The 20,989-nt window shown below is 45.3% G+C and overlaps 1 protein-coding gene across 11 annotated transcripts in view; it reads left to right on the forward strand.

The window, feature by feature from the left end:
* Positions 1-20,989, forward strand: part of CDKL5 (cyclin dependent kinase like 5) — a 2,489,742-nt gene that overhangs the window by 1,976,524 nt on the left and 492,229 nt on the right. The window lies entirely within an intron of this gene.

Consider the following 20,989-nt stretch of genomic DNA (forward strand, 5'->3'; position numbering starts at 1 on the left):
GTGTGTTTAACTAGATGTGTTTTTAAATAAATAATTATATCTCTTTTACACCAAGCTCTGGTCAGTGTTTGATTGTTCTACTGTGTTCTTTTGACCTATTGTGAATACTCTGTATACTGCCTAACTCTTCTTGAGAGAAGTCTGACTGCTCAGCCACAGCTACCAGGTAAATCTGGGTGGTACAGACTGCTACCAATTGGGTTTACTGCCAACCACCTGTAGTCTTAAATCTTTTGCACTAGTCCCAGAGGGTACTGCACAGGTTTCTGCCTAACAGTCTGTCAGTGTTTTTTGGCTATGTGCTCACCCGTTGACTGCTCATGACCATTCCCACCCAGTTCCTGCCCCATTCCACCCAAAACATCTTCTCATGGGAACTCTTTGAGCTCGCTTTATTCAAACTTTACAATCAAACTTTGCACTCGCTGTGCCTGCCAGTGTTTTTTCAAAGCAGTATTCTGAGCGTTACTGGCGTTATAAAAGTAAACTGCCTGCCTTCAGCCGCTCCATTTATAAGCACTCTGTGTGTCCTTCACTGGAGTGCTGTGGAAAACAACCATGGGCAAAGCCAACAGTTTTGCCTTGTGTTTAAGTATTAAGCTTTTGCCAGGCACTGCTATTGGATGCTTTGATGGCCAGTTAATATCACTATAGCTGTGGCTGGCAAGCACTTATGCTCAAGCCAAAAATGTTGACTTTGTCAATGCTTTTCCATGCTTATACAAAAGCCCAAACTGTTGGCTTTGCCACTGCTTGTTTTATCCTTGATTTGCTTATCGTATGAATGGCAATGTAAATTCTGGGGCCCAATGGCCACTCTGGAGCAGCTGACTTTCTTGGGCAGAATAATTCATTTGATACCCTCCACGCATTTTACAAATATAGCTACGGTTTGACATTCTACCTCTGGGGTCAGATTTTTCTCCATCTTCATGCCACCCAAGGATAGGGAGACCTGTGCCACCAAAGAGGCAACCCCAATCTTAGTCTCACTCCATGAAATCCGATTTAAAGCAAAGTTGACACAAAGAGTCCCAGACAGAACATGCTCTATGGTATGACCCACAATGTTAAAGCTGGCAATAATGGGATAATGGTCGCTCTTCAGGCCTTGGAACACACACGTCTGTAATCGGAAAGGGGGCATTTACTGTGAAGATGTAATCTATTATGCTAGAGCTATTATGACAACTTCTGGTAAACTGCGGACAGTGGCGTAACATAAAATGTGTGGGGCCCACTGCAAGCCATGCTGAGGAACCCCCTTCAAGCTTGGCAACAAAGCATGGGCAGCACCACACTCTGGGCATGCCTGGACCATCATGCACATTGTACATGCATGGTTATCATACTGCTGGAAGGAAATGCAGCGCACTTCACTAAGCGAAAGATGGAAGTATGTGTTTTAATCAAACCTTTAATCTTTCACCTAGCGCAGGAACAAGGGGGCTGCGGTTGACTCCTGCGTCGCAATACCCAAATGTACTATCCAACTCTGTATGTGGCCAGTAATATCATGCACAGTTATGATACCATAAGAAAACATGTTCATGCTGGCACTGCCAGTATCACCATGTATGAACATTCTCTTTTTGTCTTTGCTCTTAATGCCAGTAAATCTCTCCTATCCACAAGAAGAAAACATGTTACTGCTGCTGCACATATTACTTTCCCAACCCCCGCACCATACTCATACTCATGTTGACTTTGCCCTCAATGCAATATAACATGCAGTGCTACAGTAAGGAACCATTTCCTTATTTGTCTCTACATGTGTCTGCACCCAATATGTAAGAAGACTCATCGTGTTGACTTTACCTTTAACACCAGTAAAACATGCAATCCCACAGTAAGAAAACATATACTTGTTGACTACACAAGTGTCCCCAACCTCCCCATGTAAGAACACACATTATGTTGACCTTGCCCCTTATGTGAGCAATAAATGTCATGCCAAAGAAAGAAAATGTCCAGTATGCCTGCCCTACTGTGCTCTAAACCCCTACCCTTTCTCCATGAAATAGCAAAAATCTATTTGGCTTTTCCCAATAATACCAGTAAAATATTTAAGAACACATCCATGATACAATGCCCCTTGCCTGGGCTCTAGCTTTGTATGCACACATTCATACCCATTCACCCACCAGTCACTCATACATTGGTGGCTGGTGATTAAGGTAATTCGAGGGGTGAAAACATTTCCCACAAATATGGCAGAGCATGTGAGCGTAGCAAAGGAGTCTGAACCAACCAAAAGTTGTTCAGGGTGGGCAAGGGTCCCTCCGTTCCTCAGAAATGTATTTCAATCCTAGGTTAAAATGGTGCATTATTTAGTACACTTTCTGTGAACAAAATGGTTACAAAGCCAGACAATTTGCAATTGGTTTTAACCCAAAATCCGACAGATGCAATTTGCCAACAGTGCACAGCACCATTTCCATAATGCTTTCGCCCACAGCATATGCCAGTATTTACTCATGCTCAAGCTGGCTGTACCCACACATGTTCACTTTGGAAGCATCTATGTATATACCAGTATTCCCATATAAGAAAAGAACATGCTCATTTTTGCTCGGCACGTAATGAGACTTGTCATGTAATAACATATCATGATTGCTTAACCATGGATAGCTCTCCAATAAAAAGGTCATGCCACTGTAAAAAATGGCTAGACTGCTTGCCCCCAAATGCCAGTCTGGCGAAGTAATAACACTTATCATGCTTGCTTTGTCATACATGCCCAGTAAAACATGTCGTGCCACAGTAAGGAATGGCTAGACACAAATGCCAGTGTAGCCAGGTATTAACACATCATGCTTGAAGCTTGCTTTATCATGGATGAATGCAACAAAAATGCACAAACCCCCCGCAACCCACCAACCCATTCCCCACCCACCATCAAATCCTGTCCCTCAGCACACACCCTCCAAAATCAGCTCCTCAATGGCCTTCCCAGCAAAAACGCACAAACACACACAGGGAATGTACAAGATGGAGCTGCACTTTGGTAAATATGGTCTTGCCGGACCGCCATTCAGTGTATACCCAAGGCTCAAACCCCTGTAAATTCAGGAAGTTTTGTCCCCATGACTGCTGCAAGTATCCAGAACGCTGTGCATTTGGAGTCTCAATATGTGCAGCGATATCGGCTTTCAAAATGCATCTGAAATCCGTCCTTGGCTCACCAGGACAGCCCAAACTCAAACATTGAAACAGTATGTAAAAGTAGTAAGCTGTATACATGTCTCTTGTTTTGTACACACTTTACTGTCATGATGACTATTCTGACAGAGGAAATTCGCATCTGCAGGTCCTTAAGGTGCTCAGGTTTCAAACACATTTCTTTTGTCACTGGCAGAGACTTTCATATGCATGATGGAACATTTCCAACTCAAAGATCCATTAAAGCACCAGTTACCTTGCAAATATGTGATAGCTAAAGTGAGCAACACAAGGCGCCTATTTAACGATTTGTCTTGACATGCAAAAATATTAAGTTGCTTTAAGTCGCTAATCAAATGTTTTCAACATCATGAATAAGAACGTGCTGGAAGTTTGTGACAAATAATCTGGTTACCAGACATTTCGTCGAAAAAAAAGGTCGACAGGACAAATGGTCGACACCATTTGGTCGAAAACCGAATTTTTTGTTTTTTTAGTATTTTCACTTTTTTTGGGGGGGGGGGCAACCCCCTATTTTTTCTAAAAAACCCTTTTTTTCCCTAAACGAAAACTTAAAAAATATATATATAAATAAAATAAAAAATTCGACCATTTGGTTTTCGACCAAATGGTGTCGACCATTTGTCCTGTTGACCTATTTTTTTCGACGAAAATGTCCGGACACCAAATAATCTGCATATCTGTCTTTGTTTATTACACAACTTCTTTGATTGCATGTCTTAAATTACTGAGAGTACAGCGGAGTTAACTATATATTCAGGTTGGCATTATCTTGCATTTTGGGACTTCTAGTTTACCATTCAGGATGTGAAAATTAAAGCCACAATGATATTCTTTTGGCTTAACATGTTTTTTATTTTATTTTATTTATGCATTTATAATGCGCCCGGCAGCCCGCAGGCATCGGGGCGCAGGCATCGACACATTTAAACTGAACAATTAAAACGAGACAGGCAGTGCTAGAAAATTTGAAAGGGTACAAGGATTAATCATTTGAAGAGGAAGGGTTTTTGGAGCTTTCCTGAAGATTTTTAAAGCTGGTTCAAGCCTGAGAGCAAGGGACAACGCATTCCAGAAGCAGGCCGCTTTTGCGTGAAAGGATCTACTGAGGCCCTTGGAACGTTTTGCCACGGGACCCTTTACTGCCCTAAGCTGAAAGAGCGAAGGGATCTCGTGGGTTGGTATAATAGAGCCAGTGGTTTGAGATATTCTGGTATGATGCCGAAGAGGCAAGGGTCTCGTGGGGGTTCCATGTCATTTAATCGCAGGATATCTTTTCGCTGGGTTTTTTACCGCAGATATTTTTATGAAAAAACTCGGCGAATTTCTTTTTTTTTGTTTTAGGGGGGGTTACTCCCCCAAGTCCCCATCCCCTTTAATTTGTTTATATTCCCATACACCCACACCCGATTTATATATTTTTCTAACCCCCCCTAAAAAATGTGGTGAGTTTTTGTGGTAAAAAACCCAGCAAAAACATCCTGCGAGGAAAAGACGTCGTATCCTCATGGGTTGGTTTAATGGAGCCAGTGGTTTGAGATATTCTGGTATGGTCCCGAAGAGGCAAGCGTGATCCAAGGTGCCCACTTTGAAACCAATCCGTTCCCGGGTGGGTAACCAGTGCAGTTTCCTCCTGTAAACTGAAATGTATGTTCTTCCGTGAGTGTTGGTCACAATTCGAACCGCGTCATTTTGGATCACCTGACATCTCTTAATTTGGATAATGAAGCTCCGCTAAGTAAGGAGTTACACTATTCTAATCTGGTCAGAATGGTAGCTTGTGTGATTGTGGTACAGTTTCTCTCAGAGATATAGGGGAGGATGTTCTTGATGAGACGTAGATAGTAATTACATGTATGATTCACATAGGTTTCTATTGGGTTTTGATTGCATTGTCTTTTATTGGGAAACTACTAAAGTCTTTGCTCAGTTTGTCCCGGGCCTGTTTGGATCCAAAGATCATTAGCTCTGTCTTACTGCTGTTCAGGCACAGGCAGTTCTCGGACACCCAGCTATCGATGTGACCGTAGATGTTCGACAAGGTTCTGGAATCTGTGTCATAAATCCCAGTAAGTTCCAGGACGATTTGGGTGTCGTCAGCGTAGTTTGTAAAAAAGACACCCAGCTTCTCGAAGTGCGCAGAATGATCTGATGTATAAATTGAAAAGCACCAGCGAGATATGTGTGCCCTGTGGCACTCCACAGCGGATAGGGCAAGAGGAGGAAAAGCAGATCTGCACTGTATTCTGGATTCACGATTTGAAAGAAAGGAATGGAGCCAGTCCACAGCTTCCTTGGAACAATGGCCTGGGTCTTTTAGGGAGGTAATAATGTGTTCAAGGTCAATGAGATCCAAAGCCGCAGAGAGCTCCAATAAAATCAACATCTCAGCCTTCCTTCTGTCTGTGATCTCCAGCATTTGGGCTGGAAGGTCGACAAGGGCAGTCTCAGTGCTGAATGAAGGTCGATTGTGTAGAATGCGATTGGACTCCACAAAAGATTGTTGCTGGTTGGTGACGAATATGTCAAGTATTCTAAGAAGAAATTGACGGTTGGGTATGGGTCTCAGATTACTGGGTTCTCTGGGATCAATGTTAGGGTTTTTTGGGATGCTCGTCACTGTAACCTTTTTTGATGTCATTAGGTACGTAGTTTTCCCTAAAAGAAGCATTAACTAGATATGTCAGGAAGGGAGTGACTAAGTCCTTGTGTTCCAAAATCAGTTTTGGTGGAAGGAGATTGTAAGGACAAGAGGTAGGGCGCATGGATGACAGCATGATGGAGATATCTTGGTTAGAAATTTGAGAGAATGTGAATTCCTGGAAATACCGACCTTTGGGATGTAAATAGGGCTGTGTCGTAATGGAGGGGTTGCAATCGTGGCCAGCTGTTATTTTTAATTTTTGCATGAAAGGCAGCCTGTATTGTAGAGAAATCTAAATTAGTTGGCGTGAAGGGAATCTGAGATACCTTAGGTTTTTCCAGAGACTTCAAGATTTCGAAAAGCTTCCCGGTATGGTTGGACGAAGACTCAAATTGAACGTTAAACAAGTTCTTTTTAGTACCCAGAATTTGAGATTTATATGATTTATCGACTTCCTTCCAGGCATTCCTGGTGTCATTAGATTGATGTTTGAGCCAGCGGGCTTCTAAAGCTCATTTGTTTCCTCAGGATTTTTAGTTCCGGGGTGAACAAGATTCGGTGTGTTGAGTTGTCTCAGACCTGTTTAGTTTTCATAGGGGCTGATTGGTTGAGCATGTTGGTGAATATTTCAGAGATAGATGAGACCATACTATCAGCTGGATCGTCTGGCTTTATTTTGGACAGAATGTTACTTAGACAGGGCTGCAGATCCTGGTAAGAGATTCTTTTGAAATTTCAACCAGTGACAGTTTTTATTTCATTAGCAGGCTTAGGCGATGGGTGGGGGCTCTGGATGTTGAAGGTGTTAACAAAATGATCAGACCATTTACAGGAACTGGTTGAGATGTTAACTTATAGTTTCCCTGTCACAATCCAGTTTAGTATGTTATTTTTTGCTGTGGTAGGTTTGTTACTCTAGACTTCATGTTCTATGTTATGAAAAGAAGACTCTAATTCAATGGCTTCTTTGTCCAGTATGTTCCCTCTCCATCTGTTCAGATCTCCCAAAAAGAGAGTAGCCGTGTTGGGTCTGGACACATTGTTTAAGATCTTGATAATTTAATGGTTCAAATCAAGCATAGGATTAGGGGGCCTATAGATGAGGACAAAGATTATGCAATTATTGTTAGTCATTTTAACATGAAGGACTTCACATCCGATGCATGAGGCAGGAGCTGGAAAGAGTCCTAATTCCGTTTTGGCAATAATAGCCACTCTGCCACAGTAGCCGGAACTGTGGTTTGCGCAGAAAAAGGAGAAGCTGTTGGAAACTGCTAGACTGATAGATGGTCCACTTGGTTCCCGAATACAAGTTTCGGTGATGCAGAGTATGTCTAAATTGTCATCCGTTACCAGGTTGTGGCGATCTCGAGCTTGGCTGATCAGTGATCTTGTTTTAAGGAGCGCAACTTTTAATGTGGTTTCCTTATTTGTGAGCAGATGGGCTTTTGAGTTTTTTGTGTTTTTTGCTGGGTTGATGGAGCTGTATGAGGGGGTACCAATGATTGAGTGGGGAGGAAAGGAGGAGGTTACAGCTGTGGCACCGTATAATTAGTGCAGTTAGGAAGAGGAATACCATGAGGTAAGGAGCCGGGATTCAAATGCCCTTGATTTGAAATGTCGTGATTGGGAGGTGTTCTGGGAAGCTAGTGTCCTTTGGGGCTGCTATAGCAGTCTTCATTTGGGGGGTTGCAGGGTCAGAATGTACGTTGTCTGTGCGAGACATGAGATCAGCAGGCAAAGAATTTCGGAGGCTATCAAGTTTGATTATCTTTAGTTTGTTTATGTACGCTAATCTGTTAGCTCTCAGTGCTGCCAGTGATAATGGGACTCCAGGGGGGGTAGCCCATGTTGACCACGGAAGTCCTGAGGGAAAATAATAATAGGAATGATAGTCTAGGGACGACTAGTAATACTTACTTGAGCAGAGTATCCCCCTGAATCTGTGAACGCTGATGACCAGCGAAGACCCGCTTGGTGTTAAAGCGCTAGACGGATCAGTTAGTAGAGCCCAGAGTTACCTGGGAAATGTAGTTTGAATGAGAAGTTTGGATGATCTCACGTTATCAAGTACAACACAATGTAATGGATTTCAAAGTTAAAGATGCAGAAATGAAAATGAGAGTGCTTTATCTCTCTGCCTGCTAATATTGAACAAATAAATGCAAAGCACGGCAGCAAGCTATAGAGGAGCACACTCGCCGGCAATGACAGAACGATCAGCTAAGCAGATTCCAGAATCAGAATGTCACAATCAAAATGCGTGCAATCAAACTAGCCGTGCAGCATGTACCTGTTATAAGGATTCACATGTTGTCATTTGGCTTTATTATGCAATGTGTGTTTTTGTAAGTAAACTCTATAAGACATTATTACTGTAGTTCCTGTAATCCAATTATTTGAGCCAAAGCTCAACCTGGCCACCACTCCCCACACCCCATTACCTCCTAGCATTTGGCCGCCCATCCAACTACCTCCTTTTTGGATGCAACTCAAGTACTAGTTCCTTTTTTCCACTTTAACTACTGGTTCCGTTACACGCACGCCCAGAGCCAGTATACACACAATCACATACATTGCATAGTTCACCCTTACACACGCACACACAGGAAAACGCCCTCGCTCGCACGCACACAGACACGAAAACACCCTTGCTCACTCGCGCGCGAAACACCCTCGCACGCACGCACGCACGCGCATACACTTAAAGCATTTTCTTTTTCTTGCCGAGAATCGACTTCTGGAATAAACCATTTTTTCAAAAGATTTAGGAGGATGGACCCTCCCCCAGGAAATAGCATGGTGGGCCCCCCTGCACCGTGGTGGATGTGGGGGCCTCCGCTACGCCAGTGACTGCGGATGGGTATCTGAGGGGCGAGCACCATTAACCGTGTTGAAACCTGCAAAATAGAGCAGGCTAGCCCAGCTGATTCCCCTGCGAAAAGCCTTGTCCAGCCTTCCCTCTGGTGATGACAAGGTCATGGACTCTAGCTCCCACTCCCTCTAATCAACATCCCTTGGGACCGTAGAGTTAAGATCCCCACATATCACAGTGCAAGGCTTCTCCATCCAAGAGTACAGCAGTGCGGGATCCCAAATAAGAGGGGGTCATAGACATTAATCATGATTTTATTCACTCCCACCCTATGGGGCTCACTTAGGTGAGTGACTCTGACTATTAGAACATTCAAAGATGCACAGGCTATTTCTTCCACACACAGATTTCTTTTTAACTCCCAGTATCAAGCCGCCTTAAGGGCGGCCCCAGGTGCCCTGAGTGGCCACTTAAGAAATGGTATTTATCCATCCATTACAAGAGTTTCCAAATGCCAAGTCTATTGTAAGGCCAAAGTACGGAAATTATTGATATGCTCCAGTAGACCAACCTGCTCAAATAGATGTTGATTGCCTTGAGTGTTCTAACAAACCATCAGCAACGGGAGTGGTGGGGGGGGGGGAATAGGAGCATTTTCATAATTTGATGTTGTCATATGAGGGCTGCACTTGAACCGACCAAATGTTTTTGGGGCTGAAAAATAAGTTTTTGTTTCTGTTCCTGTTTTAGTAACCTTTGTTTAGACTCTGTTTGACCGAAACATTGAACTTTTTGCATAATTAGTGACTGAAAAATATCATGTTTATGTTCTGGAGTGATATAGTATTTTACTAATGGTGCAGTATCTATCCTGTTTTTCTAGCAGCTCTTATGTTCAGTAATACAGTATTGGTTTTGCTACTGGTTTTGACAAAATATTTCAGACCACAGCAACATGTGGTCATATAGATCGCATAGCTACTCTTGCAGTTGGTGAAATCTTGTATTTTACATTTTTTTCCAGACCCATAACAACCTCTGTGGTTTTCTTGATATATTTTCAGACCGTACATTTACTGCACACTTTTGATTGGTTCCAGCCCCCATGTTTCTTTCAATGGGCTTGTTATCTAATATAATTTCTGATGAAGATATTTTGAATTCCAGTATTCTCCTTAAATGCAAATAGAGGACGCTGTGTTCCATTTTCAGATTTTCAGGGAAAAAATAAAATTCTTCTTTAATACCCTTGATTTTGTAGTACAAGTTGGTAAAAGTATTGACATATATTATTTTGGCAGGAGTGGCTCTTTGTAATAGTTTGTCAGTAAGGTTATTAAGCTCAGTTGTAAATGCCTCGTTGGTACTATTGTTCCTCTTGAGATGTAAGCGCTGTCCACATGGTAAATTCTATTCCATGTGTTTAGCATGATGACTTTGTTAATGCATTAAATCATTTCGGTCTTAGAGTAAGGTTTAACCATCAATATTTATTCATGTTGGAAAATTGTCAGGCCTAAATAATTCACTTCAGGGGGTGGTCCTGCTGAGCAGCCAACAAGATGGCCGCTTTTATCCGAAGCTCTGCAATCATGCGGCCCATAACCTTCTTTTTTGCACCTTAATCAGTGTTGCACGAACGGTTGAAGCGTTGCTAAGTGCTCTACTATATATGGATCCCCAATCCAACCCATTAAAGCTGGAGATGGGCTGTGTGGGCCCATTCTCCAACTCTCATCTTTGGATTCATTGTGACCATGTGCGGCTTACAACGCTGCCTCATTCCTGTTGACTGTGGCCTCCACTTACTGCAGAGGCATGCATTGTACTTCTGGGCCAGAGGAGGCAGGCTGACAACTGACTGAGAGGTGAACAATCCATCAGTGTCTGCCACCAGTGCCTCACTGTTTACAGGTGGCTTCCCGAGGTTGCCTGTGATTTGTTGTTGGAGGGTGGGACAGGATTGCGAGACCTGGTGGTTCCACCAGTGTCGCAGCGACATTGATATTGAGGGTGAGGAGTGAACCATTTCCAGAGCCTCCGGTCCTTGGCGGACCAATCCGCCCCATTTTAAATCCCTGCATAGCACTGAACGCTGCTGGACTGTGCAAATCCCCTAAACACCCTGCCTCGCTACTTCTCCCTCCCTTCCCTGACTTTTATTTTTTATCTTTTTATTAAAAAAGTTGTTTCTAGTTTGATGAACACACTTTTACAACACACAAACATAGTATGCAAAACATTAAAACATGTACATGTGTGGTTACTATAAATGTATATTCCAAAGTGTTCTTAAACAGTTTTAGATAATAAAAAAGAAAATTATATTGCTCTCTCTAAAATCCATTCTTGTTGGCCAATTCTCCAATTAAAATGTTAAGAAAGTTGGTGAGTGCCAGCACAGATTTACATGAGTTTACCCCACACCAACCTCATCCAGCACCATTCTCGAGCACTTTGTGTTGAACCCAACAGTGCACATCCCAGAGTAACTATGCGACAAGTTTCAAAATGCATACAAAAGATTGTCAGATGTTTCATTGTTTCTCTTTGCCCATTTAAATTACAAAAGCAACACAATTAATTATCTTCAGTTTTACATACTTTGTCCCATTTTGCTATTTTCTCACCAGTATGAATTTGATTGCACTTAAATCTCATGTATAGATCTCTTAACACACAACATGGAAATTGCACAAAGTATATTTTGTGCGGCATCCGCTTTGCTGCAAACAGTGATGCTTCATAATACAATTTCTTGTTGTTCATCTCCGTAAGCGTCATTGTCCAATCATACTCAAAAAGTCGTTTTTTTACTAAGGGAAGACGAAATTCCAAATCACACGGGTGCAAACCTAACTCATCATGCAATTTCGACATGGAATCATAAAAGGATGTCACCGAAACTGTATTTCTTGCTTTAATCATAATGCAAAATTCCTCATACAGTGACTTGTCCGGGGGAAAGAGCATTTTAGCCAGATTTGCAAGTTGACGCCAGTGAAATCTATCAGATAATGCAGTTAAACCAAGTTCCTGACGGAGCACACAATTAGGAAGCGAATTGGCCATACGTAAGGTATGCTTCCACAACTTGCCTTGTATCTGGTTAAGAATGGTATCAATATTTAATAGGCATAAGTCTAAACCATATAATAGAATTGCTTCTACTTTAACTGTATAAAATTCAAACAAAGGAGTCATAGAAAATTAGCAAAATTTTGCATATACCATCCTCATCTGAGTGCCCAATGCATCTGCTTTGGCGTCAATACCCTCTTTCCACATATTTTTAGACTTAGAATCATAACCAAGATATTTAAGAGATGTGTCCACCGGAATCGGCACACATCCAAATTCCATATAGTAGTGTGTACTTTCATTTTCAAATTCTTAAAAATAAGGATTCTTGATTTGTTTACATTGCCTTTCAGATTGTGCTTGTATAAGTAGTCTGAAAATATACCAAGCTTATTCTGTAACCCATAAGGAGTTTGATCAAATATCAAGATATCGTCCGCAAAGGCAAGCCATTGGATTTTAAGATGGCCAAGCCTTGCAGGATAAGAAATTTCTCTTAGCCATATTTCATCAATATCACATAGGTAGAGAATAAACAGGGTCGCCGCTAAGTTGCATCCCTGCTTAACCCCCACCTCCATGGTTATTGGCTGTGTAGAGGCACCAGAGCTATCAATCTTCACCAAGTAAGAAGTGTTGTGATGTTGTTTTGCAATTAGCGCTATCAAGTGTGCAGACACCCCTTTCCGTTCTAGTTCGTCCCATAAAATGGTACATATCACGCAGTCAAATGCTGCAGAAAGATCAACTAACGCCATGTTTAGCGCCTCAGAGTCGAGCATTTTGGTTTTGGTTAGGAGATGAGCCACAACTGTCTAATTCAAAGTAGTGCCCATTTGGGTACGAAAGCCAATCTGAAAGCGCAATAGTACCTTATGCTGACGTAAATGGAAGTGGAGCTCGCGCAACAAAAGAATAGCAAAAACCTTGGCTCCCGCGTCAATCAGAGCAATTGGACAAACATTTTCAGGATCAGTTTTGCTACCCTTTTTGTGAATTGGTATTACGATGGATTTTACCCAAGATTTCGGAATTAGGGAAGTTTTTCGAATTTCTTCAAACTGAATTCCCAAAATCGCAGCCCACAGTTTAGGATTCCTTTTAAAAACACAGGGTGGAGTATGATCTGGGCTAGGGGCTTTGGAGTCATTCAATTTTCCCATAGCCCAAGTAATGTCATCAGTGGACCATCCTTGAAGGTGCTCTATCTTACAGAATTCAAATTTAGACAGCCTGTTAGTAAATCTCTCGGGGAGTTGGAGTTTCATCTTAAAGAAGGACGTCCAAACCTCTTCTGAGATGTTGGAGGTTTGTTCATGATTTTTACTAGCACTGTCCTCCCGCAATATAGCCCAAGTAGAACGTCTATCGTTCCTGCATAGACTAGTTATCATAGCCTGATTAGTAGTGTGATGAAGATGAGCTTTATAGTTTTTGCTTTTATTGTTAGATCTGTTACATATTTTCTTCTTTAGTTCTTGAAGTTCCAATTCTTCCAAGGATAAAGTCTTGAGCCATCTAAACTGCCTGTTTTTGTATTTTTTCTCCATTTGTAAGTCATAACTGAAAGCTTGTAGATGTTTTTTGTTTTCCTTATGATGTTTTTGCGTTCTAATAAGTAGTAACATTGCATCCTTAATTATGTCAGTAATTAGTTCTGTGTTTATCTGTAAATCTGTAAGTTAGAGATCGGGGTCGTTTACCCCGTTGTCCTCTGTATCTCATCAGTAATCAGAAAGTTGATTTTATCGCAAACATAGGGAATCCACCTAAGTGAAGCCCCAGCGCGATCGGATGCTAGGAGTACCTGAAAGGGATCTTTCCTCATTCGGGGTATCGTAAGGTGAAAGGATACGTTTAGTATACTGTGGTCACTGTTTCCCGGTGTGATGATCTCATTTCCGTTACAGACTGATAGTAAGTCTCCTGTCACCACAAGATAGTCAATACATGATTTCATATCGTTTTTTTGCAAGGTGTTTACATACCCTCCCTTTTGAAAGGGGATAAAATAAGTATCCCATTATGTAAAGAAGGAATACCATCGTGCACCTCTCTTAGACAAAGAAGATTTAGGGGACTAGTCAATAAGTACCTCGGGATGTGGATAATTAATACAACATGAGTTAAGATCACCACCCAGAATCAATTTACAATTTGACCATTCAAGAAATACATCATCAAGCAAGGCTGCAAGTTTTTGTAATGCAGATTCTGATAGCATTTGAAGAGGTTATACTATAGGGAGATAAGTAGATAACAATCCTTAGTACTTTCTCCCATTTCAATAACAATTGCCAAGTAGAGCTGGGTTTTTTAGGTCTTACGAAGTGTGACCGAGAGTTCATTATTAGAAAAATTGCTAGACCGCCTGAGGGCCTAACCTGTAAGCCTTACATTGCCTCCATATGGAATGCAATAAATCCTTTTATTTGATGTGGCAAGATACACATAGTTTCCTGACATAGAATGATGTCAAGCGATGTGTGCGGGTTTGTGACTACTGCCCAGAGTAGAAAAAAAAATTGCTGCCACACAAATTCCAAGACATCACTCTCAGCAAACTCTTGTTACTATGTGGTGTTCATGTCTTGCACATTCTTGGCAGGATTGAGCAGGACAGATAACCAGGACCAATCTTTAGTATTCACAGACATAGCAGCTAATTGAGCAATCACCACTGCCTCTGGAGGTTGAGTGGTTTGAGTTCCGGATATTGCTGGTAAAGAAGCTTTCTGCATCACTGGTGGAGTTTCATTAAATATAATAGCTTCATCAATAGATTGTAAAGGATGCAGGCCAAGCCCTATCATTTTCAGCTCTCTTCTATGCTTCTAGATTAATTCTGCAATGATTGTGGACTGTACTTGCAACACCATTCTGAAATTGTTAACAGATGGAAGAGAGATCGAGGAGATGTCTCGAGATGTAAACGTTCTGAGTGCAGGAATTTTTTGAAATGCCTGCATCATAAACGAACGATTAAGACTTTTATCACCATTAATCTCGGAGGAACTTATCCAACCCAAGATACTTGAGATCTGAGGATGCATATCATGATCCTCATTTTCCATGGTTTTCGAATTGTCTTGGTGAATATCAGTTGATAGGTTTTTGCATTAATAATTTCAGTTGGACGAGAATTCAGCAAGACACTCGACAACTTGGATTTGAGAGAAGTTCTATCTTCCACAGTGGGCATCTCCATTTTCTGCGTTGGGGAAGACCACGACGTGCGCCCCTCCCATGCTCATCACTCGTAAATTCTGCCTCCTTCTCCTTATGGGATTGATACTTGCTAAAGGGGATCTGAGTTCCAGAACACTCCCCATCAGACACGTGTTTTTCCTTAGCTGCCATATGTTCTTTTCCTATCATGTTTTTTTGGTTGTTAATCGGTTTATAGCAGGTAGAAAGAAGAGTTTGTTGAGGCGCTGTGAGAGAGGAAGCAAACTCAACCTGTTTTTTAAAAGTTGAGTTGTCATCTCTCAAAAGTGGTTTTCTGAGTGTGCTTTCTTTTACTGATTCAATCTGGGGTAGTTTTGAGGTACCCACTACCTTGTACTGGAGAGCGAGCCTGCTTTCCAGTGACAATTCCTCTCCGTTAATGCCTAATTCCGGAGTTGCCTGTTTAGTAGTGCAATCCGGGTCGGGAGCCATTTTAACTGAGACACCCAGCACATTGAGGGTAGCTTTGTTTTTTTTTATTTGCTTTTTTTCTGATTTTTTTCGTTTGTTTAGAGTTTATTTTTTCTGCCTCAACTTGCGCAGCTTTGCGCATGTTGCGTCTTGTTATTGCCCGCAAATATACGTTTTCCTTTCTTTTTTTATTTTTAAACTTTGTTTTATTGGCATTTTTATAATATAACAAAAAGGCGCAAGACATTTTCACGACTTGTGCAAGTAACTGGCCCAGAGATCCCCCCCCTCACCCTCCCTAAACGCACCCATCCCCCCCAAAAAAAAACTTAGTCCCCATAGAAACATTTTGCTGGGGAGCCGCTGTGAAAGCTCCGAAAGTCTGGAGCTCAAGAAAGAGCGAGAGCGTTGACTGCATGAATGGCTGCTTGACTACCATCGTCCCCTGGGCCGTAGGCCCTGTCCACTCCTTGTTCCCCCCTGAGGATTAATGCACATCCCAACCCCATGTCTGCTGTACCCCGTACCAGTTTGCTTGGAAAGAGCCCAAGTCATTGTTCATCATTGCCGTCAATTTATCCATCAGGAACATGTTTTTTACCTTTTTTAACCAGTCCTCCTTCGAAGGGGTCTCCGGGCTCTTCCATTTCTGGGCCAGTGCAACCCTTCCCGCCCTCAACATTGTTTCCCACATCCTAGGGTATCGGGGTATGTTAGTGTCCTCCGGAGGGAGGCCCAGCAGCATTGTCAGGGGGTTCTGGGGGAGAAGCTCTTCAGAAACTTCGGCGATCCAGCCCCTCACCTTCTCCCAGTATGCCTGAGCTTTCGGGCAGTGGCACCACATGTGCCCTCTCGTACCGACCAGGTCACATCCCCTTGGGCATGCGGGGGACACTCCTGTGTACATTTTAGCCAACAGGTTCTCTATGCCACCCCCTGTAGGATCTTGAAGTTGTGTTCCATGTCCGCCGTGAACAAGTTCCCATGGAAGGCTATTTTAAATATTCTCGACCAGGCGTCCTCTGAGATCTCATCCCCCGCTAAGTAATTCCAGAAAGTGCGGAACCCCCTTCTCACCCCTAAGTTAACCATGTTCAGTAGCCTATACATCCCTGATACCACACCCTTCCTGGAGGTTGCCGAGTCCAGGAGTTTCTCGAAGGGGGTCAACTGTCTTTGCAGGTTCTGGCCCCAGGCCTGGTCACATAGGATTCCCTTCAGGCGGATGTATTCAAATATGGAGAGGGACCCCCGACCGAGGGCGTCTCTCAGTTCTTCATATGGTCGGAATTTCCCCCCCCCCCCAAACATTTGCCCGGCCCACTCCATTCCCAAGTCGGACCACGACTGGGCGTTGCAGAACCCCCTGCTTCCCAGTTTGAGGGGGTGAGCCCAGAGCGATGACATCGGTGACGCCACGATGTTAGGTGTGCCGTCTGGGGGCTTTCCCTCCAGATTGTCCAGAGGACTCCCAAGGTTGGGTGAGATTTGAGTCTGTTCGGGATGAACTTGCTTGGGGCCCACAGGAGGTCTCGAATCTTTAGTGGGTGAGCGTCCATGTCCTCCAGATATGACCAGTAAGTGCCCATCCCCTCTTTCATGTGTTCTAGGAGGACGCGCAGCTGGGCGGCCCGGAAATAAAGTTGAAAGTCTGGCAACCCAAAACCCTCTCTCCTCCCTCGGTAAGGTCAAGACCCTATTTGCGGTCCTCGGGGTCTTGCCCTGCCATATGAACTCCTGCACCGCATTCTGGAGGACCCTGAAGGTCTGGTCGGGGACTACAGTTGGGAGGGCGGTGAAAAGATATAGTAGTCGCGGGAGAATGTTCATCTTCACAGCCGTCATGCGGCCGTACCAGGACAGGATCATTGACCTCCACCTCCTTAAATCTGCAGTAACTCCTGACACAACGGGGTCGTAGTTGGCAGGGGCAAGATTGGATAAGTCCCGGGTGAGGAGGACTCCCAGGTATCGAATGGAGGCCTTCCCCACCGTTATTCCTTCCAGGCTGGCAAGAGGGTCCAAGCCCGGGTTCTCATGGGGAGCAGGACTGATTTGGACGCATTGATCTTGAGACCAGAGAAACGCCCAAAGGCAGTCATCAGGGAGAAGAGCGGGGTGAGCGAGGATCTCGGGTCTACCAAATAAGCCAGGATGTCATCTGCGAACAGGGAAATCTTAAATTCCACCTCCCCCCTCTTAATCCCTTAATCTCTGAGTGAGCTCTGACTGCTATGGCCAGGGGTTCCATGGAGAGGACATAGATTAAAGGGGAGAGTGGGCATCCCTGCCTTGTCCCCCGCGAAAGGGGGAAGGGCTCCGACAACCCGCCATTCACTTGGACCCTGGCCTTAGGGGCCCTGTATAAAGCCGCCACCCAATCCCTGATGTGTGGTCCAAGCCCATTTTCTGGAATGTAAGTTCCATGAATCTCCACTCCACCCTGTCGAACGCCTTTTCCGAATCTAGGGACAGGACGCTCGCGTCCAAATCCGACCTCTGGGCATAGTGCAACAGATCTATAGTCTTCCGGATGTTGTCTGAGCCCTGTCTCCCCCTAATGAACCCCACCTGGTCGCCGTGGACCAGCTTCGGCAAGACCCCCTCCAACCGCCCCCCAAACACCTTGGCCAGAATCTTTACATCAACATTCAATAGGGAGATGGGTCGGTAGGAGGAGCATTCCCTGGGGTCCCTGCCGTCCTTGGGGAGCACCACAATGATTGCCTCCATCATGGAGTCGGGAGGGACCCCCCCTCCAGCACCGCGTTGAACACTTTTACCAAGTGGGGGGAAAGGGTCCAGCGGAACCTTTTGTATAAGTAAACCGAGTAACCGTCCTCGCCCGGGGAAGTGCCCGCCTTCATCCCTCTAATAGCGCGCTCCACCTCGTCCTCGGTCACAGGGCCCTCCAACCCCTCCGCCGTCTCCTTGGTCAGGGCCGGGATCTGGATTGAATTCAGGAACCCCACCAACTCCGCCTCCTCCCCATTATATTCAGTCGAATATAGTTTCTCATAATATCGGCGGAAGGCCTCGCCAATGTGGGGTGTGTCATAGCCTACCTTTCCCGCCTCGTTCTTAACCGCTTTCAATAATCGGCTTCTCTGCACCTCCCTCAGTTTCCAAGCCAGAATCCTATCCGCCCTGTCCCCTTTTTCGTAGTACTTCTGTTTGACCAGTTGAAGACTCCTCTCCGTCTTGTGGAGAAGGAGATCCTTCAATTGGAGTCTATAGTCGTCTAGTGCGGTCACCTGATCGCGGTCTAGGGGAACCGTGGGAAGACCCCCAGGTTGGAGTGGGGCGATTTTCTCCCTGAGATACCTTTCCTGGGCCTCCCTTTCCCTTTTTTTCTGGGCTCCCATTTTGATCAAGATTCCCCGTAGGGTCGCCTTAAAGGCGTCCCAGAGGGTATGTGAACCCACCTCCCCGTTGTCATTGAGTTCAAAGAATTCCGTGATGGCCTCGAGGACCTCCTGGGCTAGGACTTCATCCTTTAACAGGGAGTCGTTGCACTTCCATCTCCCTCTGCGTTCGTATAAACCTCCCCTTGCTATAGTGACTCGGACCAAGTCGTGATCAGACCAGGGGACGGGGACGACCCTGTGGCCTGAGGTAAATGGGTGTAGGGTCTCGTCCACCAGGATGTAGTCTATCCTGGAGAACGACGTGTGGATGGCTGAGTAATATGTAAAAGAGGGGGAGTCTGTTCTGGGGACGGGGATCGTGTCCAACAGACCCAGTTCTAGGTTGACTTTTTGGAATGTGCGCGCCATGATCTCGTCCGCTGCCCTAGAGGACTGCGGACCTGCACGTTTCCTGTCCAGGACGGGGTCCAGAACCATGTTGAAGTCCCCCCCCACAACCACCGTGCCATGGATGAAGTACTTAAGTTTATCCCCCACCTCCTCCCAGAATTGGGCTTGGCCTTCGTTTGGGGCATAAATGGCAGCTAGGGTCAGTGGGGCCCCCTGCAGGGACCCCCGCATCAGCAGGTAACGCCCCCCTGGATCTTTCAGCGTGGCTTCATTCTCGAAGCCCACATGCTTCGCTACTAGGATGGCAACCCCTCTCTTTTTGCACTTGTGGGATGCATTATAAACCTCGCCAATTCCCCCTCCCCGCAGTTTGGGCTCCTTCCCCCGTGGCCAGTGCGTCTCTTGCACGAAGAGAAAGTCCAGGTGTGCCCTTCTAAATTCCCTACAGACCAGGGACCTCTTGGTGGGGGTATTTAAGCCACGAACATTAAGAGAGCCCACCCCCAGGGCAGGCAGCCTGTCAGCCATGGTCTCTATGTTCCTCTCTCTCGGTCAACGTCTTCCCAGGGCTCTTCCCCGCGTTATTTCAACTCTGTGTTCCCCTTCTCCCCCCGCCCCCTCCGCCCCGGTTGGGCCTAAGACAAAACCCCAACTGCCCCCCTTCCCCGAACCGTAACTGAACTTCCCCAACTCCCGTGTTCCCCCCCCGCCCTGGCGTCCAGCCAAGTAGTTCTGCCATCGCTGGCTTTTGGCCGAACCACCAGCCTGCCCACCTCGGCCAGGCAATCTGCATAAGAAGCTCATCTCCTTGAGCCCCCTAAGATCCCCCGCGGCTGTGACCCCTCTGTGAACCCCACCTACTTGCAGGTCGTAGGGACGTTGATAGTAGTGAATCCTCTGAGTCTGCGTCCCTCCGACCAGGGCACACCATGGTGCTCAGTCCTCGGAATCGTTACGTTCTCCGTCCTTTGATGGGGAGGAGGTGTTCATTTTCCTGAATTTCCTTGCGCCGGTGCGCTTTCTCCTCTCGCCGGACGGTCCAGGGCCACCGGGTCTCCCGTGCTCTGGCACCGACGGGCCCCTCCGGGGGTTCGTGTCCACTGTATATTCTTGTATGGCTCCCCTTATGTCCTCTTCCGTGATCAGGGTCGATCTTTGGCCCATGTATTCGAAAGTCAGGGAGAAAGGGTAGCCCCATCTGTAGCGCACTCCCTTTTCCTTAAGCACCTGTGTAAGAGGGCGGCACATCCTACGCCTAGCCAGCGTGTAGGCGGAGAGGTCTTGGTATATGGAGACCTGGGCGTTGTTATAGGTGATTTACCTTTCTGGCCTCCTCCAACACCTTCGTCTTCTCCGAGTAATAGTGGAACCGGACCAGAATCGACCGGGGGGCCCCGGCCCTGCCCCCCGCCCTGTGCACCCTGTCGAATGTTAGCTCAGTTGTCATTTCCTCCGCGAACAAGAGGGTGATGATGTCTCGTACTGCTCGGGTGACGTCCCTCTCCGTTTCCCCCTCCATTTCGGGCACCCCAAAGATTCTGAGGTTGTTCCTCCTTTCCCTGTTTTCGAAATCATCCATCTGCCGGGCCCTTTCCTCGTCCCTCTTCTCCAGGGCCTCCAGCCTCATGCTATATTGTATGTCTTGGACTGCTGTAGAGGATTGGTTGGATTCGACCTGTATCAGTCTGTCCTCAATCTTATCCACCCTTTGGTCCATTTTTTCAAATTTCTGGGCAATGTCGGAGCGCATGTCCCTAATTTCCTGTAAGATCGAGGCGAAGCCCCTTTCCATTGCCGCCGAGGAGGGGGTAGCATCACCAGATTGGGCCATGGTCCCTTCGCGGTTTAAGCCTTTGTCACCTCTTACAA

Source organism: Ambystoma mexicanum, chromosome 7p, assembly GCF_040938575.1.
Source record: "Ambystoma mexicanum isolate Mex_15411 chromosome 7p, UKY_AmexF1_1, whole genome shotgun sequence".
In the NCBI taxonomy this organism is placed as follows: domain Eukaryota; kingdom Metazoa; phylum Chordata; class Amphibia; order Caudata; family Ambystomatidae; genus Ambystoma; species Ambystoma mexicanum.